We start from the raw sequence: 26,349 nt of genomic DNA, 5'->3' as shown, positions 1-26,349 counted from the left end.
TTGTACTATGATATCAATCGAAACGGGATCTTTCAAAGGACGTCGCGTCGTTGCTACGGTCTGCAAACTAGTGCAGTCCATAACAACGACGTTATTTCCTTTCTATTCTTATTTTTCTAATTTATTCATGTAATAATTCAATTCAAAAATTTCAACATATGAACAGTATATGAACAGCCAAAGGCAGATCATATACTGAGGGATTTCTTCGACTGAGCCTTTCAAAAATAATGAATGAGACAAAGAGAGAGATTTCCTACAGTGACATTTGTATTCTTCTAAGAATGGCATACCTTAAACACTTTGCTCAATTATGTAACAAAATCTCTCTGCTTGTTTGCAGTATAGTGTTCCGGATTACCTGGAATGCTTAGAAACACTGCTGTTCCAGTGTTTCTAGTAATAGTTAATAGTATAAAATACTATTAACTATTACTATTATGACGTGACATCTCCAGGGAATCCAAGGACTCATCGTGGGAGGCACTCTACCCTACTTCGCTAAATACATCTCTCTCATTACATATCTTCGCTAAATCATCTCTCTCTTTCGCTAAATACATCTCTCTCTCTCATATATCCTCTCCACTACTACTTATTTCTCCTACTACCATCAACTCCATCTATCGCCCATCATCACCAACAATATTTTGTGTCTGTAAATTGTGTATGTTCTGAAGGCCGATTTGTCTGTACGCGGGATGAAAAACCAGAGTTTCCGGGAAACTCTGGTTTTTCATCCCGAAAAAACCCTGCTATCTCCGTATGAGATCAGCTAACTCAAACGGAGATAGCAGAGTTTCTTCTCCCGAAGTTGAATAGCAAAAAAAGTACTGCGTATGTTCAATTTAGAGAAAACCAACTCGTGAACAAAAGTACTGTTTGAACGTTGCTTGTGTCACCCGAGTTTTGATTGATTATAATAAACCACTAGAAAATAATATACTTTTTTTTTTCATTTTAAATTATCTTTGCTTCTTTGTTATTTTAATACTGCATTAGTTTCTTTACTATTTTAATAACAAAGCATCATAAACAAAACATAACAAATAAAGCTTGTCTGCGATCATAGACAAGCTTTAGTTTGAGAAGGCTATTGCCTAACTTAGAATAGCCATCAAATCAACGCATACATCACATTTACCCGGGTAATTTCTCGCTTTATAACACAAATGTTATTGATGCTTCTTTTATTGCACTTCCACTAGCACAAGAGAGACTGCAAACCTAAGTAACCATTTGATTTCTTTAAGTGAATATCAATTTTCTAAGGTCTATCAGTTCTGTAGGAAACAGAATCGTCTAGATCCAATTTCAGGCAAGACTAAGTTAGGTCCATCTTAAATAGAAGTGGCAATACAAGCAGTCGATAGACATGACATACCGATACCTCGAAATCTTAACTGCCTCGCCGATAATTCCAACTAACCCGACTCAATCAGAATTCCGCGTTTGGATTTACAACGCTACAGCATACCGCTGATCGAATTTTCATTTATTTATGTATCCATCGGGCAACAGTCCGACAAATGATATCATTTCTCGCCTTTCCGATCGCACCTTAAAAACAAAAGTGTGGCATGAAGAGAGACGCTTCCACAGTTTGTCATTCTCAAAAATGCTGTGTATCATTTGTACTGATAACGAACTTGATAAACAGTTTAAATGCATTTCAATCGTTGCCATTATTTTCACTTGCCATTATTGTTGCCATTATATGAATCCTGTGCTTTTACCATCAAAACGACTCTCGCTCTTTTTTTTTCGCTTAGCTGATTTCTAAAATATTTCATTTACACGAAATATTGATATTGATATTTCTGTAACCAACAAAGTAGGCAAAAAAACACGAACATGAAAATAAAATCCCATCACTTAGTGTGTCAATACAATGTATTATTTTATTCGTTCGTTTTAATTCGCAAAATTGGACCTGATTGATCGATTTTAATTGTAACCAGTATTTCTAATTGCTGCACACAAGAGAACTACTTAATTAAAATATACTCGTATATTGTTATTGTATGGAATAAAAAGATACTTCTGTTGTAAAATGTGTGCATATTTTTATATATGCTAGAAATAAATATAATAATCCGATGCACAACTCTTGCTTGAGGCGATGATAACTAAGCATAATTACCAGCAGTTAAACATAATTTTCAAAAACCGGTATTTTTAAAAACTAATAAAAGTAAAAAAAAAAAAAAAAGCCAAACGACTTCAATACAAAAATAAAAAACAGAAAAAATAAATAAAAATAGGTAATTCTAAATGAAGAGGAAATGTTTTGGGTAAATGATTTTTGCATTTTCCTTTGCAAGAACATCTTTGGTAACCTTGACTACCATCCATGATTTTCTTGTGCATCTCAACAAAGATACTATTATAAGATTGAGATGTGTTCTTTTTAAGAAATTACATTATATATATATGTGTATGTATATGTTAAAGATACCAAGCTATTTTAAACCTGGTTTTACTCCATTTCCCAAGTAAACAAACAGACAAAAAAGTCAAGTTTGCGCTTGCAAGTGTTGCAGGCCTAGCTGACCCCGCACGTAGTGCAAGACCAAGGCAACTCATGGTAAAAGTAGAATAAGCTCTGATCACTAATCTTAATATTTACCCTTAATGCAAAGCCCATCTCCTGGAGGAGATGTATGATGCTTTGTATTAAAGGCAAGGGGCCACTACCCAGACCGGTAGTGGCCCCTTGTAGAAATACTTTCTACATTTATATCTCCTCCTGAGATTTTTATTTAATAAGGTAAAAACACCTCATGGTAACTTGTTCTGGTAAAATACTTATAAGCTCTGTATTACTAAAATCTTGGTATTTCTAGCCTGGCTCCCACTGGTGAGACTTCAATAAAGGTCGAAACCGGTCTGGGTAGTGGCCCCTTGCCTTTAATACAAAGCATCATACATCTCCTCCAGGAGATGGGCTTTGCATTAAGGGTAAATATTAAGATTAGTGATCAGAGCTTATTCTACTTTTACCATGAGTTGCCTTGGTCTTACACTACGTGCGGGGTCAGCTAGACCTGCAACACTTGCAGGCGCAAACTTAACCTTTTTGTCTGTTTGCTTACTTGGGAAATGGAGTAAAACCAGGTTTAAAATAGCTTGGTGTCTTTAACATTTATTATACCCAAGGTAAAATACTTTCTACATATATATATATCAGTTTAGTTTGTCAGCCACCACAAGCCCATGGGATTGCTTTTGAAAAGCAAACAAAGAAACCGGTTTATTGTAGCTGTTTATCGATTACTGATTTACAAGCAATGTTTACTAGCTATTGCCTATAAGCCAGTAAGATACAGATATCAACTTAATCAACTGTTATACCGACTCTTACAAATAACATTCTTGTATTTCGTTTTTTCAATTCCGTTATTTTTTCCCCAAGTCCAGTGGCAACATTTTTTTCAAGTATCTAAAAAGTTTTTTTTTTTTTTTAAATATAGACAGGTAATGCCAGCCTGGTTCGCTGAGTGGTTAGCATACGTACTGTCCATCCAAGAGACTGCGGATTTGAATCCTGCCATGGGCATGGATATTTGTGAGAGTCTCTTGCTGATAAGAGCTTCATCCTAACTTTCACATGTCACTACCTCTTTTTTGTGAAAGTTAGGATGAAGCTCTTATCAGCAAGAGACTCTTACCATATACCTATGAACGTCCAGATGTACCGAAACCATAATCAGCGAAACTGTGAAATATGCTAAGATAACGGAACAAATAAAGCCACACAGTAGAACTCGATGACTATATGATTAATCAAAGAAAGGAAATTTTACAGTACGAGAAAAAATGAGCCTCATGCTAAACGGATCAAAACCTAATAAACTTCTAAGATAAATAAACAAATTACATTATGAAAAAAAAAGTAAAATGAGCCTTATTACTTGAAAGGAGTCAAATAAGAACCACTAAAATAGAATGTCGGTTAGGGTATGTCAGAAAAATTGCAACATCGCAACTTTTATGATATATCCTAGTTAAAACTAGGAAATAAGAATACTATTTATATAAGTATGTATGTATGTATGCAAGTAAATCCCTAAACATGAGGTGTTTTTCGAAAATTAAAGGTGAGTTGAGGCATATATATATATATATATATATATATATATATATATATATATATATATATATATTAAGGATACCAAGTAATTTTATAAACTTGGTTTTTTTTAGGGTATGTCAGAAAAATTGCAACATCGCAACTTTTATTTATGATATATCCTAGTTAAAACTAGGAAATAAGAATATATATATATGTATCATAAAATTATTGCAAATCAACCTTTAATTTATGCAATTCAATTATGTTCGGTTAACAAGAATCCATCAACTTTGCAAATTTCTCACTACTTAACAAGGCATGCAGTCTGGCATACTTTTTGTACAGGAAGCTCAGAGAAGTGGAGGAAAATAATTAGAATTGATTAGCTGAATAACTTGATATATAAGCGCTATGTAAGCTTTGTGACAAATAGTTTTTCAAACTGAATTAAGACTTTGGATAAGTCACTTGTAGGTGAAGCACTCTTACAACGCTCTAGTGGCAGAAAGGACAAAAGGACATGAAGTGGGTAGCTTCTCTTGAAAAAAAAAATCCCAGCACTTTTCTTGTACCAATTAAACGGAGAAGAATAGTTCAGGATTTCATCAAAGCAATGTGATTGGCGGAGTTTATTCGTAATTATATTTGGGTAGAACTACTGGAGCCAAACTAGTTCTAATTGCAATATGGTGGAGGAATGTGACATTTCCGAGATTACTGAATTTAGGGAATACAAGTTACGTCAGTTTCGATGGAACAGTGGGCAAAACCTTCTACTGAATGCGGTGTGTTTGAGTCCCGGGGAGTTATGGTTATGTACTACTTAACAAACTCATACTTCTAATATACGGCTGTTATTTTTTTTTTTTTCACAAAAAAAGTTAAGATTAAAATGGCATTTGTGGAACTGTAGTAACAAGTTAAAATGTTTCTGTTCAAAAGATAAAAAAAAAAGCAGAATGATGATCAAAAACGAAAAGAGTCCTCTGTAGCTATTTAGCTTGCTACTACACAGCCTACGAAGTGGTTACACTTCATCCAGGATTCTATTCCACTTTTTCAATACTAAGCTATACTTTGCAAGCTATTGATTGAAGCAGACAGCTGCTCTGCTTCTGCTGCCTTATATCCTTCACTAGTCCCCAGGATACATTCGATCAGGTCAAAGAATTCTGTTAACTAGTATGTGAATTCATTTCCAGCTCTCCGAATAATTAGTGACGTTTTTCAACCATTAGAAAATTTTCTTTTAGGAGAACTCAATTGCTTGTAAAGTAGAGTTTGTCATGCACAATAATCAATAGATAATGGGGGAGGGAGCGCAAATACTACTTGTGAGTCAACAAGACTCTCAGATTACAACAGGTCTACCACTAACTTGAAACGTAGGAGAAAAAGGTAAGCTGGATTTCTCTAGGCCTTCAGATTTGTCAGACCATACAACCTTCAGTCATTGGTCAAAAGTTACTGCAAAATATGAGGGGGTTGGCTTACAATTGACAATATTCTTTTATGCATGAAACTCCACGCACCGCCCTCAATGAAATCGACACATCAGAATATTCGTTCAATTCTTTCAAAATGTTTACTTCTATCGCGTATATTTACGTAGATAAATCACAATATATATTGTTGATCCTTGTCATTCATCTTTGTCTTTCGGCCAGAATGATTCTTGTCGTTCCAGGTTTTACTCTACTGTCTTCTTTGGCACTGCGTCCACTGACATAAGAGATGTTCCAGAAGTGCAGGCCGCACAGTTGATGCTTCTCTTTAAGTGACTAATATCAGCTGCTGGTTCCATACTGTTCGTGGTACGGTAACATATTGCCACTGTGTGTAAGTTCTTATATACTCAACATGATAATGATCAACATGCAAAATAAAACTATCTTTTCACAGTATACTGGTGGATTATGTTTTTTGTGTTTCACTAAATCATCATTTTTTTTTTTTTTTTTGCTTAGGCTCTGTGTAAGTAAAACAAACCTTTCCATACGCTTATAACAAATATTAACTGATTTTCATACTTTTCCTGTAAGTACGCTATAAAAAATATATTAGTAAAGAAAAGATATAACTTTAAAAAACTTACATTTAATATGTAAAATTTAACTTTCAGAATGAATATATGCTGACGCACAAATAAGCAAATATTTCTAAAAAGGAAAATTAAAGAAATTATACGGGGTGAGTTCAAGCAACCTTGCTACGCGTTATCCTTGAAGTTAGTACTTCAAAATGATACATAACAGGACAATCCCTAGGAAACATTACTTTTGCACGGTTTGAAAATATAAATATTTATTATGTTTCACAAAGCACACATACGTCTTCTTAGCAATACGGCCGAGAGAATTGCTTCTCCGATCGGCGGGCTATCAGTTCCAATCCCACTTAAGACATACAAGTTTGCGAATGTCTTAAGATGACAGATGAATTTTGCTATCCGGTGTGAGACCAGTTTCGTGTGAAACACGTTCCATATTTGGTTTAGAGTTCTGAATTACCTATCTTTAAGTTCACTTGCGTTACTAATATACAATAGGTGCACAACCTTACATGAATAAGAAGCACGTAAAATAGATAAAATAAGCTTTGTGCTGGAAAATCTAAATTTCGAAAAGTGACAGCACTGCGTGTATATACGCGCACATACACGCATGTGTATCGAGCTTCGTTGGCAGAATGAAATGAATAACTCATCCTCTCTTTAAACAACAGGGGGAAGATTCTACCCACACTGCAGCTGGTTGGTTGATTAACCAACCAACGAGTACTGGATGGACGAAGCAGCTATGACTATAAGGCCAGCATACTATGTCTATAAATTGCTTGTCTTCATCTGACTGATTTGTCTGTTTTGCTGGATGAAAATCCGGACTGTGCAGGAAAACCCTACCATCTCCATAACTCAGTAGGGCCCCAACCTTGTTTACTGAAGTCTGAAGTGGATTGAAAAACGTTCGATGTTCGTTTTCTAGACAAGGAGGTTTCCATTATAACCCATAGACAATTTGGAGGCCGGGGATTGAAAAGCGAAGCATGATCACAACTGTTGCATAAAATGGCCACTGAATTAGAAACGTTTATGCAGATATACGCAAACGTCACTTACGCAGCGTACATGCAAAATACTTGGTCAACTGCTTCTGTTGCTAGTCAGTAATCGTCACTACTTCATCACAATGGGAAAAACAAAGTATTATCTTTGAGTTCGATAAAGGGCTTATTTTGGGTGCCCATCTGGCTAGAGAAACGATTTTGAAAACAGCAGAGTTGACTGCTTTCTCAAATGGTACGATATCCTAGGTGTTTAACCAGTGGAAAAATAACGCACACTCCTTGCCTAAGACAGTCTGTCAGGAAGCAGCGAAGGCTTACGGACAAACAGAACTTCTTGTGTGGAGCAATTGACCGAAGCATTTAATGAAGGCTGTTCCCAACCCATATCTCACCGAACTATGCACAGGGAATTCAAAGGATCGGTATTGACAGTCGCATACCTATACAGAAACTACTCATTTCTGCGAAGAACCGGAAAGTTCGTCTACAGTAGTGTCAGGAACATCGTGACTGGACACTGGAAGAGAAGAATGGAAAAAAAGTCATGTGCTCCGACGAGTCAGAGTACAACTTGTTCTGTACCGATGGTAGGCAGGGAGTTTGGCGGAGCTCCATGAAGCAATGAACCCAACTTGCATTGCAAACATAACTCAAGGTTCTAGAGGCGGTGTCATGGTATAGAACATGTTTTCTTTTTTTTGTGTGCGTGACGAGTCCCCTAATATTGATGAAAGGTCGGGTGTCCTCCAAGGAATATCTGAACATTGCTGCCGATCAAATCCATCCTGCAATGTTGACTTTTCATCCAGCTGCTGACGGTTGTTTCAGGGACGATAATGCTACTGTTCATCGCTCAGGAATTGTTCAGTAGTGGTTCGGCGAGCATGTCAGCTGCTTCCACCATCTTCCCTGGCTACCACAAAGTCCGGATCTGAACCCCCATTGAGAATGTATGGGACATGTTAGAAAATTAGATCCGGAAGCAAAGTCCTCTTCCTTCAAATCCGAGACAGTTAAATGACTGTTACGTGAATGCGTCTTATGTTGTAAACATAGATGCAATCCAACACTTTGTGCAATCTATCCCAAACCGCATATGTGCTGTAATTTAAGCTAAAGGAGGTTTAGCACGGTATTAAATAAAAATTTCTAATTCATTATCCCGTATGTGTAGGTTAGATGTTATATTCTAGTAAACAAGTATCTGATGAGTCAGCTGAACTGACTATATTAATCTCAAGACAGCACATAAAAGCTATATCCTGAGAACTGTTGGCACGAATACTAAAAAAAAGGAAAATAAACAAAAAAGCATACCGCTTGTAGCCAATCAAAAAAAAAAAAAGAAAAGAAAAGAAAAGAAAGAAAAAAAAAAGAAAGAAAGAAAGAAACTAAGGTATGCACATAGTAATAAGGACAAAAAAAATCCTTAAAACTCGCAAAATGGTCTTATGCGAGTATACGCACCATATCTCCTATAAATTCTTATGATATGAAAGACAAGCAAAATTCTATAAACCACCAATGATCCATTTGGAAAACAAAGGCTTTCCTAACTTAAACACACTGTTGTCGTAAACACACGGTATATTCTGGGTTCGCTACCTCAAAATAAGCGGTCCGTTACATATATATCCAAAAACACAAAGAAAATAAGAAATGACAATGATATATACTTTTTAAGTGAAAAAGTAAATAACATAACATTTATAGCTTCTGCGACGAGAAATTATTCCCAGTGAATGAATGCACGCAGACAGTGTACATAACATAAAAACAAATTATAAGCTTAGTCAGTAATCCAATAACAATATTATGACTGCGCTGCGTTCTTTCTATCCCATTGTTATCGCAGTAGTGAAAAGAAAGCAGTTTTGGTTGTGTGCAAGTAATTTGTATTCTTGGGATCGTTTGGGCATTATATGCAACTGTTCGATTTTAGTTCTCGGTTTCAGGAAAGTAACTCATAACTTAAAAAAAACTGCAACAGATCAACAGTTACATTTCATATGAAATGGATGTAGGACACAAAGAAATTTTACTAACAAAATAAAATAAAATAAAAAAACTGGCTCAAAGAAAAAGAATTAAACTACCAGACGAAATGAAAGAGGCAAATTGAATCGCACTATAAAATATATAGATACATAAATAAAATAGTGTTTGTGTGTTCTTTACGAGGGAAGTTGATGACAAAAGAATATTTTACGAGCATGTATTGTGTGTCTGCTGGTGGTACAGTCTTGCATCATAAACATTGACAAACAGATTTTAAAAGTATTCTTAAAAACAATCCCTAACTTCAATTTTTCTCGAGAGGACATTTTTACTATAAAAACTTAATTTTACAAAATAATCGATAAAATATAAAAATTGTATTTATTTTATGACCTGAACTTCATTGAATTAGCACAGAATCAATGAAACGCTTAGGTTTGAAGCAAAAGGTGCCGATTCGTGATCAAAATAATGTTTAATGCACAGTAAAGCAAATCACCCCCTTCAAATTAGGCACTCCAGCTAATATATTATGTTACGTAGGAAAGATTCTACAATCTTTCCTCCGTAAGAAAGATATTAACAAAAATCAAGACATTCGCACTATGCTATAGTTTTCTTTCCTGCGTAAATATGTTACGTGGATTAATATTGTAATCACTACTTCCGAGAGAAAATTCACGGAAAAGCGAAATTCACTAAATAAATTGTAATAACTACACAAATGTATATCTTATAATGGAACTACTTCAGGCTTTTCAGGCTCATCATCACCATTTCATTAAGACAAGATCTAAAAAAAAGATAAGTTAGTAGTGAGAGTACTAACTTCTTGTCTTTTTTTTAGATCTCGTCTTAATATACACATTCATACAATCAATTATTCTCAACATTTATTACCTTTTATGTGTTGTGACACACAACACATAAAAACGTGTTGTTGTGTGTTACACAATGTATTTGTCCTTTCATTGTCTTCAAAAACAGTTTCCAGTTTCGCGAATGCAATTTAAGAACCATTTCTTTTGGTTTCTTTGGTACGGACAAGTACAACGGAAAGAAGTGCAGCGATGATCATAAAGACAGCGATTTAGAAGCATCTACTATTAACCACGTTTGCGTACTAGAACAAGGTTTGTGTTCCACCAGTTGTTACCTCTGTGGCTTCCGCTCTTTCGATGCATGTTTCCCATAAATAGGATTTCTCTTTCATTCCTTCCGCCTATCTATCTTTTTCACGCAGTCCCGGCGGGCGATATATGTCATCATTACTACAGGGACGTCTACTTGGAGCTTGTGACAGGAACAGGGAGATTCAGTTCTCGTATGTTATCATATCTGTTTGTATAGTGATAAATGGTGAAAACAGCTGATAATCCAAATGGTAGTACTAGTTTATGAATGCTCAATGGTAGAGGGAGGAAGAGGAAGTAGGAAACCACAACTTTCTCGCTGTTAGTTCACGACTAACGGTTTCTGGGTAGGTTTATCTGGACAATAGATGTTCTAGCAGGTACGCCTTTCGGATCTCAATAACGATAGGTGGCGTTGGAGGTACGTCATTTATTATGATGATGGAAATGATAAGATAATAATAATAATAGAGACGCGTAAATATCCATTTCGGGATAGTTTCGATAACAAATAGCAATATTAAACTCATACTAACGATAAGTTGCTTCCATATTTCACTATTTTAAAATGTGATAGGAAAGAAGGAAAAACATCTGGCTAAAATAAAAGCTGAATAAAAGACAATTGAACTTTCCTCCAGTTATACATATAATCGGATTATACTCTCGAATTAAAAAGGTCTAAAAGCATTCTATTTCCGTGATCCTTTAAAAAGTGGTGAAAGAATTACTTCCTTCTTCGCCACTCAAATAAAAAAAAAAAACAGCCATATCAGCCAAGATTGTCTCCTTAAATAAACAAATAAACACAGCGACATAAAAAAATCGCTCAAATTCTTCGATTCTTACGTAGCAGTGTCAGAAAAGGACAGCTCCTTTAGCTGGAATGACTAGAGTTCTAATCCTTTCTTCCTTTCTGTTTTACGCTTACGCGTAGAACCCATACCGCATCATGCAGGCTTCCGAAACTAGATCCGGAATAGGATGGTTAAACCTTTTTGCATAGTCTCCTGTGTCTGTATTTCACGTATGTTCTCCTTTGGCCAGTTTGCCTGTTTTGCTGAAGGAAAAAACCCTACTACCTCCGTAAAAAACTAGCTAACTCACTGATTAAAGGTTCTTCGCGTAACAGACGGGATTCGAACCCAGATCTTTCTAACCAAAGTGCATGTTAAAAATATTTATGATATTAAGGGAGAAAGGACTCTGATTTCATATAGGGGACAAAGACCTTTTTACCGTTTTGTATGAAACCGGCTATGGAAGGAGAGGACGACAGACAAACGTCAATGGCGCATCTAAGACAGAAACAACGAATAATAGCCATTCATGCCTCAGTGACTTGCAGTAACAGGTTAAAACAATGATCTAGTACCGAGTGTAGAAGAACATGAATAATGGCCTGAACTTAAGAAATATACTGCCGAACATAATTTTCTTAGAATATAATTTCTTAGAATCATGTTTCAGAAACCTATCTGGGTAGTGACCTTCAGCTACCTGTCTGGGTAGCTTCAGCTACCTTCTCTCATAATGTAGAACAGTAATACAGCTCCTAGGAGCTAAGTTCACATTATGAGTAAATATCAAGAATAGTGATCGGAACTTGCTCCACCTTTGCCATGAGTTGCCTCAGCTTGCACCACCTTTAGGGTCAGTTGCTGCAGTATCCAGGTATTTGCTTACGCTTGGAATCGCCGAACTTTATATAGTTTTTACTATATTCGGCATGAAACTCTTTGAGTTTCTTATTCGGCTGAGAAACGATATGGGATGTAATATCCCTTAACTTAAACAAGTCATATGTCGCCGAATTGAAGCCTTTGGCTCTTCATATATCTAATAAATGTTTCAGAAATTTCTAAAGTTTTTAATCGGGTGACAAGATTTCAAGAAGAACATATAGATTGGTATTTTTGATTTTTTGAATTCAGCTTAGACTAGGAATAATGAATAAGGTACTTTCGCTTTTCTTCTTATATTTCCTAATTCTGGTAATGAGAGTCGGTAGGCTTAATACTGGCATAGCAAAAAAAAATCAGAGCCACCGCCAGGACAATTCAGACATAGCTATAACTGGCGAAGAAAGACAACTATGTTGACTGTTAAATGTTAGTAATGCAGCTGTTTTTGTTATTTTGAGCAATACTTCAATACAGAAATTTTTAGTTATATTCAGAAAATATTAGTACGTCTTACTTAAATACGTTTTACACATTATGTGCAAATAGCATCCGCTGTAACTGTACAAGTAACCAAATAATTATACTTTAATTGTATATAATAGAAAAAAATTCATTATATTTCAAAATTGATTCGTATGGGACTGTTATATTAGTTATTTAACTTGGAAAATTCTAAAACTGAAGAAACACAAAAGCTTTTGATGTGGAGAATATGAGGAAGACTATCTACTTCTTGTTATTTTACTTTATTCACAAACAAAACGTTGTAATCCTATAACACAGTAATTATGCAATATACTTTTTGTCACCTACTCTCCAAATTTACAGAAATCCTGCAGTGCTTCAGCTATCACTTGTGCTTCAGCTATCACTGGTGATTAAGCTTACCTGTATTGCTCATTAGCTATGTCTAAAAATGCTGCTCGAGTCGGGTTATCTGTCTTACATGAGAAAAAACAGTTTCTGAATAGAAGCAAACCCTTCCATCTCTATATCTTTGGAAAGAATACTCTGATACTGAGATATCCTGAAATATTCTATTAAAATCAACTATGTACCATATCAAATTCTCAGGTCCACAATTCTTTAGCTGCAATACACCAGTATGCTCGAAATTTTTTCTCAGACTTTGCAAACGGATAGCGGAAAGTCTTGCAAAGTGTTTTTCATAACTCTACAACTTGCTGTCCAACATAAGAGCATGCTGTTTTTAAGCATTTCATGACTATTCGCATGTACTGTATTTTATCATGTTTCACACTAAATGAAATAAGCGCGCGCGCGCGCGCGCACACGCGCACACACACATTCAGAGAAAAATACTTTATAAGCAGGAAATTGTAGTAGATAAATAATTTTAGTCATGTGGAATAATATGGACAAATACACAAGAGCTGAAATGCAGAGGATATCCGTAACGTAAGGACTGAAATACCGTAACTGCTTTAAATATAAATAAAAAGCTTTGATTTCTTACCGTCTTTAGTTATTTGTTTAAAATATTAGACAAAATTACAAAATCTTATAATATGTGAGTTAAAGAATTAAACATTTATAAACGAACGTGAAATTACAACGATGAACATTTTGAAAACATGGGAAAACATAGCAGTGCTGAAGGATTAGTCGAATATTTTACAGTCGGTTCAGTTAATGAATGGCTTCACTTATTTCAAAAGCTTCCAAAATATTCTATATTTTGCCTAATTTGTGATAAAATGAGAGACAAAAAAAAGCTATAGTGAAATTTAAAATGCTACTTAAAACTAGAAGAAAAACCGAAAGACAGCAACAAAACTGACGCTGATATTTTTAAGAAATCATTCTGTTAGCAACATTTATAGGAAATCAAGTGTCCACACGCATGAAATTTTTAGAAATTTTATAACTCATTTTTGGAAATTAGTTCTCGGGTCTGTTTTCAAAATAAGAACATTAAAATAAAACACTAATAAGCACTAGTTTCCAAAAGAAATAAAAATAAAAATTATTTCTGAGTCATATTAACTTAAATTCGTTTTAAATCAGTTGGCTATTCACTCAAATGCATAAAATTCGCATATAAATATAAATACATAATGATTAATACTTCTATTTGAAAAAGCCACAGCCTGAAGAACTAGTGCATAATTAAATAATTCACTTATAAAATACACTGTTAGATAATGAATAAAATATACCTTTCTAATTTGTGCAGTATATTTTATTACGGAAGAAAGTAATCTATTTCATTCGGACTAAATACGTGCACCCTAGAGATCGGTGTCTTAGAGGGGCAACCAAATAATAAACACCCTCAGTAGAACTGAGGGAAGCATCTTTCATAAGCACAAATGGTGTGATGTAGTGCAGTGTAATATAAGCAGCTTAAAATGAGATGAAACGACTTTCCACTTCTTTTCCAAAAGCCCTAAAGTATAATGCACCTAACCCTCAACTTACACGATAGGCTAATTTTTGAAAAGCACCGCATAAATGAAAATCCTGCATATCGAGACTAACATTTCTACAGAAAATGAGGGGGTTGGATTCTGTAGCACTTACGAGGGTGGTCTGAAACGTTCTCGGCATACAAATTAAAAATAAAACGAATTCATAATTTCAAAATTACTTTTATTTTTCAATATAATCTCCCTTAAGACTAATACATTTATTCCAGCGATGCTCCAGCACCATTATCCCGTCCCTGCAGTGGTTTTCAGTAAAATCTGCAAAATACCCCTCTACAGCTGCAATCACCTCTTGATTCGAAGAAAAATGCTGACCAGCGAGGAAGAGTTTTAGTTTTGGTAAGAGACAGAAGTCAGATGGAGCCAAATTTGGGGAATACGGTGGATGTTCCAACAATTCATAGTGAAGATCCCTTAATTTTCCCATTGTCAAAACACGTTTGTGGACAAGTGCATTTTCCTGATGAAAGATGACTTTTTTCCTTGGTTCTTTTTTCACGAATTTTTTCGTTTAGTCTGGTTAAAAGATCGGAATAATATTCCTCGGTTATTGTTTTACCCTTTTCAAGATAATTAATTAACAAAATGCCTTTAGCATCCCAATACATCGATGCCATGACTTATCCTGCTGATGCAACCGACTTTGTCTTCTTTGGCGCTGAACAACCGGCTTCTGTCGGTTGTTTAGCGGATTCACCATTAGACACCATTAGACACCAGAATCCGACTGCCGTTCGGATTCTGGTGTCTAATGGTGAATCCAAGTCTTATCCACAGTCATAAATAGATGCACAAAATCAGTTTTATTCTTGTTAAAATGCTCCAAGCAGTGTTCAGATCTTGCGGAAAGCTTTTACATTTGCAATTCTTCATGCAAAATATATCCTCCATGTTCTTTTGAAATGCCTATAGTCGCAGCAATTTCACGTAATTTGACTCTCCCGGTCATCCAATACCATATCGTGCACTTGATCAATGATTTCTGGTGTTGTTACAGTAATTGGACGTCCTTCATGTGGATCATCTTCAAGGCTAATACTGCCGCGTTTAAACTCAGAAGACCGTTTCGTAATTGTCGAAAACGTAGGAGAAGAGTGCCTATAAACTTTTATGAATTTCGAATGAATTTCTTTTGGCGTTAAACCTTCTTTTACAAAGAATTTTATAATCGCACGATACTCAATTTTATCCATTTCAAGGAATATAGGCAACAAATTTGCTTCCGACAGCTGTAAATAAAACAAACTACTTGATAGAATGACTTGCAATTTCACATGGATGCTTATGACAGATGTACCAACTTAGAAAAAAAATCTTGTCGATAGTGTTGCCATTTATGCTGGAGGCCGAGAGCTTTTCAGACCACCTTGGTAATTAAATATTAACGTATTTTTAAAATAAATTTAATAGTTTAATTTTATGAATAAATACACAACAAAAATTTATGTTTTATAGAGCATTTAATAAAATGCTCTATAAAACATAACAAACAATTTATAATTAATTTAACAATGTTTAATTAAAATATAATACAGCATATGTAGCGATGTCTTAACATTTGTTTCCTTATATTATTTGCAAACAATTTAGTTCAATGAATAATATAATACAATAGCATTAGCTCGTGGACTAGTTATATTCCTATAATAATTGATCGTCTAAATTCACATTGTCTAGATTATTTTACAGTTTAATTATTGCATCTAAAAATTGCATCACGTGTCTGGCTGACTGACACCTCAGTTACTGTAAGAGTTTAATAACAACTGCATGACATACTATCAATCAGTATATTTACATAACCCATAATAATGAATATAGGACATTGTTATGGTTTTTTTTACGAACGTGTAAAACCGAAATCGCGCAATTCGAGTATCGTACCATGTAAACAGAGGGTGAGGTGTAAACATCTAACAGAATACCGCTGACATATATATTCAATGATTAAAAAATGTCTACCTGAATACCGCTACAGAATTCACATATATCCCCTTTTGATCCCATTTTCATTTTTGCTATCTGATGTAAAAGAAAAAGAAATGACATCAGTATTCTAGAATAATACAGACTTTGACACAGAAAAAATCACTAAGTAATGAAACAAAAAATATATTAAATTTTACAAATATCGGTACTGATGAAATACACTTACTATTCAGGGTACACTGAATAATCCAATAGTTCAAGTGTTAACAAACAAAGCAGCTGAAATCAAACTACAATTAGGTCATGAATATAGAACCGTCTTCTTATATACTGCTCAAAACAATTAGGGGATATTTTGGTTTTCTTGTAAATTATAAAGTTATAAAAATAATTTACAAATGTAACACATTTATTTTAAAATATTCTTAATATACAACAGTGTAGAACACGTATCTGCATGCAAAATCATTTAAGACTTGTCGAAACGTGTATCAGCCGTATTAGCATGTGGGGGGGGGGGGTATAAAAGCGTGGCTTGTTGCGCTCACTTCCACAGTTATAATTATCACTTCAATTGTAAACTGGTGTCACTTACCACCCATTACTTTGTTAAAAATGGCAGAGCAACATGATATCTCGGAATCCATGGCTTGGAGAGCCATTGGTCGATTAGAAGCTCGACAAACGCAGCAAGTTGTTGCTCAAGTGTGTCGTGTATCTCAAAGCGTAATTTCGCGACTTTGGAATCGCTTTCTGGAGAAAAGTAAGAACATTTCCGCAAATCACAAAATAGCCTGAAGAATATGGGCCAAGAACACCGCAAATGGAGACAAATGAGGATTGGGCTCGTGTACTTTTTAGTGACGAGTCCAGGTTCAGTCTGCAACCAGATAACCGACGATATGGCGTGAAAATGATACAAGAAATAATCCACAGTTTGTTAGTGAAAGATCCCAACATCAAGGTGGGAGTTTGATGGTATGGGCTGGGATAAGTATAGGTGACACACTGATCTCTATTTTATCAGAAACGGTTCGTTAACCTAAAGGGATCGCGATGAGGTTTTGGAACCTCAAGTGCGTCCATATGCTGCTGCAATTGGCCAAGAATTCATTTTTATGGATGACATGACAATGCTCGTTCACACCGTGCAAATTTGATAAGAGTGGGTTGAGGTATTGAACGAATGGACTGGCCTGCCTGTTCGCCGGATTGTAATCTAATTGAACATGCCTGGGATGCTTTAGGTAGGCACGTTTCTGGTCGACTGGTGCCACCACGATCGCTTCAAGAGCTCGAAATTACTCTCACAGAAGAGGGGGAAATATCCCACAAGAACTGTTTCATCATCTTATCCGGTCCATGCAATCAAGATGTACTGCTGTTTTGGCTGTTAATGGAGCCCATACGCCCTATTAAAAATTAACAAAAGCGTTTTTTGGATATTCTTGTTAAAATTATTTCACGCTAAAATGTATAATTTGCTAAATTTGTAATAAATATCGATTATTTAAACAATATCTCATCAATTACACCCTATTCATAAGTAAGAAATATTTATTCATGTATAAAATACCCAATAGTTATTATTATTTGCAAAAATTATAATTATCCAACAGAAACTAAAATATTCGCTAACTGTTTTGAGCAGTGTACAACAACACCTTCCATAAACGAACATCATGCGCGTATTTGTGTATCAAAAGTTTGAAATCGCGTGTTTGTTAAAAAGAGAAATTATGAGGAGAATAAATGAAATTAAAACTATAATGTTGAAGAGTTATTTAAGCAGAAATAGCAATTACAGCCTGATCTCCATTCTACCGGTCTTCTCGAAAATATTAGAGAAATTATCAGAAATTAGACTCATGAAATTTTGGACAAAAACAACTTCTTTTGAAACAATCGATTTGGGTTCAAGGAAACATTTTTAGCACCGAACATGCTTTGCTGAACTTTTCAAACACAGTTTACATCTCCCTAGATCAACATAAACTAAGACAGATTAGCAGTATTTTTAGATCTACACAAAGCTTTTGACACTGTATCATATGAAATTTTAATTTAAAAAAATTTTTAATTCATAGGAATAGGAGACACTTCTCTAAACTGGTTCAAAAATTACTTAAATGTTAGATCATGAATTGTAAAAATAAACAACAGCTATAGCAGTTCCAAAACAGTAGACTGTAGTGTACCACAAGAATCTGTTTTAAGGCCAATTTTCTTTAGTATTTATATCAATGACTTTTGTAATCTTAAACTAAACAACAAAATAAACGCTTTTGCAGATTATACCGTTCTGATTTTCTCTACGGACACAGCCGAACAAATGCAAACCATAGTGAATGCTGATCTTTTAAAAGTAACAAATTTGTCCCAATAAAATAAACTTCAGTCTGAATGTCTCAAAAACTAAATATATAAATTTTTATTTGAAAAATACAACAAGTAAAATGAACTTCACGGCCCAACTATTTTTGCATGATTGGAATTGCAGCATAAATTCAAATTGCAACTGTATGGAAATATAAAAAATCAATGGTTAGAACTTAGTTTGGATTAAAAATTAATATTAATTTATCTTGGAAACCGCACATCACCGATGTCATAAATAAAGCATGCATTGTGTTAAATAGACTTTACTATCTAAATAGATTCTTAAATTTAAATATGTCAAATATATTATATTCCATGGATTCAAAGCACACTATGTGGTATTTTAAGTTGGAGGAACCTGTCCCACTATGCTGAAACCTCTAGTTTCGATTCAGAATAAAGTAATTCAAAGATTATACTTTACAACTGAAATGCTCGAAGTGTTAAGTTTTAACTCTTCGAGCAATTCACAATTGAATTCACTTATTTGAAGGAGACGATTAGTGTTCTCAGTTTAAATGCAAAATAATTAATTACCAGATATCAGTTTTCCCCACTTTTTTCCCTTTCGTTCCCTGCATTAATTTCACAGTAGTGATAACACATGGCAGAACGATTTGGTGATTTTAGTGTGTGTGATATTTCATATCTACATCTGATAAGAACAGACAATGATGACAGTGACATTCCATCCCCACCCCTTAATCCTTACTCCTATTTGGTTCTTAGTGCCAGAATTGTATTAAGAGATAAAATTATGAATCGACATATCAACTTCTAAGAATAGTTATTTATTATTTCAACTCATAACTGTTCTGTAGTATACTTTGTTAATTTCTATGTTACAAAGTTCCAAACGTTTAAAAATGTAGACTATAGTGTTATCTTTATGTGAGTGTAAAAGTCGGGGGGTCTAATCATGACTCATTCCTCCCTTTTGATGTTTATGCACAGTCCTTCTGGGATGCTAATGACACAAACATTCTAATTGAGATTATCTGTTCTGGTTTTCGAGTATATGGACGAAATGTTTACAGTAGGGTATGTACCATGACAACCAATATCGATTTTTTCATGAACAGGTTTGCCTATTAATTTTGATTTTTACCCTTACTCCTATATGGTTCTTAGTGACAGGCTTGCATTAAGGATAAAATTATGAAATGATATATCAACTTATAAGCACAATAACTGAGTAAAAAAAATTCTTTAATATTTTTGTATGCATACTTAAGCAGAAATCTATGTTTCCAATAATCTTTCTACATATATAACTCAAACAATGGCAATAGGTAGCATTAGACATTTTTCTAAAATAATTAATCACAAGATATCAGTTTTCCCCACTTTTTTTTCTGTTCCCGGCATTAATTTCACAGTAGTGATTTTTTTTTTACATTTACGTTTTCCTGTATTATGATGTATTATGATCTGTGTTAATGATTCTGCTTAATGATTTCTTTATCACCGATTTTTACACATACGGTCTCTGTATAGAGGTCATTTTCTAGATCTTAAAAGTTCATTACTTTTTCCTAAAGAAATATTAACTATTTTTTTCGCACCAACAACACAAAACTTTATTCATTTAAGTTTAGGTTTAGGTACACACTAATTTATGTAATTAGGTTTATCGCATACGTCATTATACGTGAATAAGCACGTGAATAACTGTAAACAGTAATGCGTAGTCACTTAACTGTATTCATGTTATTAGTAGACTTACATGAATTTAGATCAAAATATCCTAACGTACCAGAAAAAGTTTACAGTTTTTCTGATATCCTAAACGACTCTCCATTTAGGACACGTTATTTATATGCTGTGTTCGGTAGCTGAAACGTAACTTACGTCTTCGTGTGGCTATATTTTAATCATTTTTCCTATACAAGAAAACCTACGACCACCAAACCTGTCATTAGCTGAACCTCGTTTGAACTTCGAGTAATACAGAATACCATTTTCTTTCTACAAGATAAAATTAAAACTCTTAAAGGAAAACTAAATCTCTCTGTGATATAACCAAGAATGTTTTATCAGCTGCTGTTTACGAATTTCCTTTAACAGAAGTTATCGTTGAATCTTTTAAGAGGATCCTGGTTCTCTTTTTGCTGATGGCTTGTGCTTGTTTTGGTAATCTGTTTTCATTCTTTGAACGTGTTCCATCCATTTATGTTTATATTTTTTAATTTTTTTCTATTACTGATTCCTGGTTTAATTCTTTCATAATTTCTTCGTTTCTTTTTTGATCAAACAGACTATACTCTGCAGTTTTCTCATAAACTTCATTTCAGCTGTTATTAATCTTTGTTTGTCTTTTTATGTCCTTAGTGATTAAAAGCAATGAGGGCAATATTAAATTCTTGGTATACTGAACAGTAGTCATAATAACAGATTTAAACAACTAACTTCTCTCTTACAAGAAATAAGAATAACCTCACCTTGTTAGGCAATCAAACAACCGCCCATTTACTGTTAATAGTTCTGTAGCTAGGGAATTTTCAAGTGAAGGTAGGTTAGTCAGTTTCATATGGAGGTGGCAGGGCCTCTCCACCCGAAAACTCGGGTTTTTCATTCCTGAGAATAGATAAACCAGCCAGAGAACACATGCTTTTAATGTGAATTAACAGTTGCGGTTTACTGACTTTAGTTGCTTCTACCTAATTCTAGATAATCCTAGTTCTACCTAATTCTAGATATTATTCCGATCTTTTAACCAGACTAGATGAAAAAAATTCGTGAGAAAAGACTCGGTTTGCAGAAAAAAAACTATCTTTCAGCAGGACAATGCACCTGCCGACAAAGGTATGTTGGCAATGAGAAAATTGAAGGATCTGCACTATGATTTGTTGGAACATCCACCCTATTCCCCAGATTTGACTCCCTCTGACTTCTAACTCTTCCCAAAACTAAAACTCTTCGTTTTTTCGTTTTTCGTTTCATTGTTATTTTTTTCATTGTTAGGCCGAGAACTTTTCAGATCACATCACATACGTGTATGTATATATATATATATATATATATATATATATATATATATATATATATATATATATATATATATATATATATATATATATATATATATATATATATATATATATATAGATGAAAGTTGTAAGGATTTACTAACAACGTTTCGTGGGTGGGGACCAGCAACAATACGGCTCACTTCTAATGCTGATATTAGACTTCTATACATCTTTCCTCTGTTTAAATAGTTTCGAACATTAATCACTTTCGAATGACTTTTTTAAATCTAATAAGATCTCAATAATATGTGATTATTTTATTTTGAATAATTTTGCTATATTAGAATTCAAGTTTCTTATAAATTATGTTATTCGCCATATGCTGACCTGGTTGGGCGAGTGGTTACTGTATCAACTCAGCAGCTATTAGATGACGGTTGGAATCTCGTTATGGGCATGGATGTTGGTGACTGTCCTTTGGTGAGAGATGAATTTCATTGCCTCCTGTGAGAACTGCTGCTTATTGAAAGCCCGAAGTAGCTTGAGAGAGTTTCATGTTTGGTCTCTAGAGCAGGGTTCCCGGACTACTCGTATATAGAATAAATAAAATAATAAAAAGTGATTTAAAAAAAGATTCAAAAAGCGATTCAACTTTCTCCATGGTACTGATGTACTATAGATTAACAACCTTTCGTTGATGGGGTATATTAAAATGACTGTTTGCATTCGGGAATCCCAAATGCTAACGAATGCATTAAAACTGATGATTCATCATAAAAAAAAAACATTTTATATGCAAATGAACTACAGAGTATTAGACTGACAGTATATCTTGTAATAGTGTCCAAGATAATATCGGATATCATCACATTCAATGGGATGTTGATGACATCATCATCATCATCACATCTAAAATTCTTATTTCAAAATCAATGTTTCAGAACTCGACAACGGTCAACTAGTGATAAAAATGGAATAATCAATTAACACAAAGTAAATGTTAATTTAGTATTCTTGGAAATAATATTCGTGGAGTAAGATGGGAAAACATAGAGCATTTGGAAGTAGCAGAGCACACATCACTACTAAAAACGGAACCTGTTATTTTCATGAAGGCATCGCGTCACGACCATCTATCGTCTCAAAAGAAACTTTTTTAGTATATAAAGGGAAGAAATAATCAACGATTTCTTCTACTTAACAGTCAGCATGCAGTATACAGAGCATAAGATAATGGCAACCCAGTGATAAGACCGATATCTGCAATATTCGTGTCTACTACACAAGGTAGCTAATCAATGTAGCAACATCGAGCTACTGTCGGAAAGAGATCGAATATCAATAAATGCAAACCCAAATAATGAACACCTCACAATCTTTAACTGAGTAGGAAAACTTTTCCCAATTTTTACATGTGGAAAACACATATAAAACTGTGTTTGTAATAACATTTTTATAGCTCTGTCATTCATCATCGCACTAATTGCATCTCGAGCTATTTTGTCTTATGTACTGTAGATTCAATTTCATTGCTGGCCTGGTTCGCTCAAGTTAACAATGAAACTGAATGCATTACACAACCTTTAGATATATATATATATATATATATATATAATTAATAAAAAAATAGAAAACAAAATTCCTTAGCCCATCCAAGGTACGAATGTACTATAGGTTTACATAAAACCTTTCGTGGGTGGGGGCTACATAAAAAAAAAGGTTGTTTAATTCGTGTTGTGTTAACTGCTGAGGTAGCGCACATCGTACTTCAAACCAGATGAAACATCTATAATAAGCGCTTATAGCGGTAAAACGTATTAACAAATAACCAACATGTACAGCAAACTTATGTGGTGTCCAGGTTTATCTTAATCCCCATTCTTCATTAGTATGATAGTAATAATTTTTGACAAATTCTGTAACACTTACTATCTCTTTTTAATACAAAACTACAACAGACATAACAAAATGTGTTTGGACTGCTCACACAAACTCTCGATAACATAATACATAATTGAAAATTACATACGCGCAGAACAAAGATGAGTACTGTTTGTGTTTAATTTTCAATCACATATTAACTGTGAAAAATGGGATTTTCAATCACATATATACAAAACCAACAGTGTTTACTTTTCTTAACAGTGGCATACGAGATACTTCCATAATGCATGATTCCCAATTTTTCCACTACAAAAAGTTAAGAATAATAAATAAATAAATCATAATTATGCATTTGGATTGGAATGTATAATACAGTCGAGGTGTAAGGAAAGCCGAAAAGAAATATAATAAAGATGCTTTGAATTAAAAAAAAAAAAAGATCTGAGAACGAAAGAAAGTAAAAAGATATGAATTCGACTTTAACTTACTTGGTGATTAATTAGAACCGCAACCTTTCTTTGTGGGATGTTGTCACCTTTAGTGAATTGCATATGTTTAGAGAAGCAATTCTCGACTTATTATGATAGAAGTTAAAATGGCAACTACGTTCACTCAAATTGCCCTTATTGCATTTATTTTTCAGGTGAAATCAGATCCTAATGAAACTCAAATGTTTTATTACTGAAGTTAAACACTAAATATTTAATAAGAAACTTTAACTGTGATAGAATGAATGCAATTTATTATTACCAACTAAAATAAAATAACTAAACATATTCTGTGTGCAGCATCTTCAAAAAGGTCAGATTTCTTGTTTAGCTATGTACATCACTGTGAATTTGTGTAACATAATCAGTTATTATCCAAATTTCATCCTTTAATTGTATTTTATATACACTTAAATTTTGGTAGTCATGCAACATAGCTTGTAGGTTTTGGAGACTTGCCAAGTATCTATGGCATTTTGGCACAACTGCAACTGCTCTTACTTTTATCATGCATAAGCTCCATAACTCGGCTAATATTCAAAAGATATATATTTACATATCACATTATGAATGTTGCAGAAGTTTATTTTTCTTCTTTAAAGAAAATGACTAAGTTAATATTTAAAACATAAATGTTTTCATTTTTTCATTATCCCTCTCCATCTTTTGTTGTTACTGTGCAGGTGAATAAATGAAGTTTCGCGACAAACAAATTCTGCAAACTTGATCATAAATTTTACGCCAGATAATGAAATAACGCTTTATTAAAATATAAATCCGTTGTTTACAAATTCACGATGAATTATTTTTCACCCTGATGTCATACATGTTGTTTAATTAAAATATTAAATATTCTGCTTCTCTGTTTGCTGCTGCGGACAAGATTAATGCTAAAATTAATTGTTGCCTAGCCTCATTAAATATTCCATTAACTTTGAATAATGCTATTCAGTTTCCCATTTAGACTCGGAGGATTACAGGAAATCGTGGATCATTTAAAGAAGTGAATATATTTCCAATGGCTTAGTTACAATGTAGTTTAGTCGAATAGGTCAGCTGCTTGAAAGGGTGCATGAGAGACAATTTAGAATAAGATTTCTAATTAAAGAAAAGATGAAGTTTTAAACTTTATTTTATTTAGTTTTAAATTTTAAAAAATGTATAACGATTGCTTTGCGACTGCCTTAACAAAAAAGACAGCTATTATTGTGAATTCTAAACTGATTTACAACATGGAATTAAAAATTTCTAGTATGTGTGTGTGTGTGTATAAACTGTATTATAATATCTGAAATGCACAATCTTCTTAAGAATAACGATTACCAGTTATCTAAATGTGGACTCAGCTTCAATTTGTGCGATTTATCACAGTCATCTAACATAATACAGATATTACACAAGCAAACTCGAGGGCATGAGTCCAAAAATGGCGGTGTATATGCAGAATGAATGGGTACAGATTTTAGTCATGTGCAATCAATTGCAAAATTGAGAAAATTTTATTCAATGAAACTGCACTTCGGATGGAAAGATGCTCAAATGTCACAATGGTGGCGGCCCGAGGCACAGTGGTGGCGGCCCGTACATAAGCACTGTGGCACTGCACCATCCCCCAAGGAAAAAATAAAAAATTTAATTTTCGTTTGTGTTTATAAATAATAACACTGCTTACAACATTATATAAATGCAACACAACATTTTAAAGGTTACAGCTTATGTTTCGACAGTGATTGAATAGTTAATTATTGGAATTGTTCGATTAACGCTTTAGATTACGAAACAAATACACTACCATTTAACGCAGTGGCGGAATTATTACTTTCGACCAATCGCAGCCAGACTCGCCCGTATTCGTTTGCGTTTGTGATTGCACGTTACAAATCATTCCAACACCGCATGTTTGGGCAGTGTATCGTATGTTTGCGCGCGTTATTTCTGTGAGATACGAAACTTATTATTGGTGCGTGTTCGTGGTGAGGGTGAAATATTTTTTACAAATCTTATTTTATTCTGTTAAAATAACATATAATTATTTATTTATTATAGATACAAGGCTGAATTATGACGAATGTCACTGTTGAAAATATGAAAAGAATTATATTTTTTCAATTATCGTTACACGAAACAAATACACTGCTATCTAACACAGTGAGAGAATTATTGCTTTGGCGAAATGCAGCCAGACTCGCCGATATTCGTTTGCGTTTGTGATTGCACGTTACAAGGTCATTCCGACACTGCTTGGTTGGGCAGTGTATCATATGCTTGCGCGCGTTATTTCTGTGAGATA

General features: G+C 34.0%; 1 long non-coding RNA gene across 1 annotated transcript in view; it reads right to left on the bottom strand.

The window, feature by feature from the left end:
* The window catches only part of LOC150105357 (uncharacterized), a 327,819-nt gene that overhangs the window by 280,061 nt on the left and 21,409 nt on the right, over positions 1–26,349 (bottom strand). Inside the window, exon 2 of the long non-coding RNA XR_016548440.1 lies at positions 16,370–16,429. This is a non-coding gene — a long non-coding RNA (uncharacterized LOC150105357). The remainder of the gene's footprint in view (positions 1–16,369; positions 16,430–26,349) is intronic.

This window comes from Typopeltis vanoorti, chromosome 6, assembly GCF_054136105.1.
Source record: "Typopeltis vanoorti isolate ZY-2024b chromosome 6, IOZ_Tvanoo_1.0, whole genome shotgun sequence".
Taxonomy (NCBI): domain Eukaryota; kingdom Metazoa; phylum Arthropoda; class Arachnida; order Uropygi; family Thelyphonidae; genus Typopeltis; species Typopeltis vanoorti.
The sequence above is the reverse complement of the archived record's forward strand: the minus strand, read 5'-3'. Positions and strand labels throughout refer to the sequence as shown.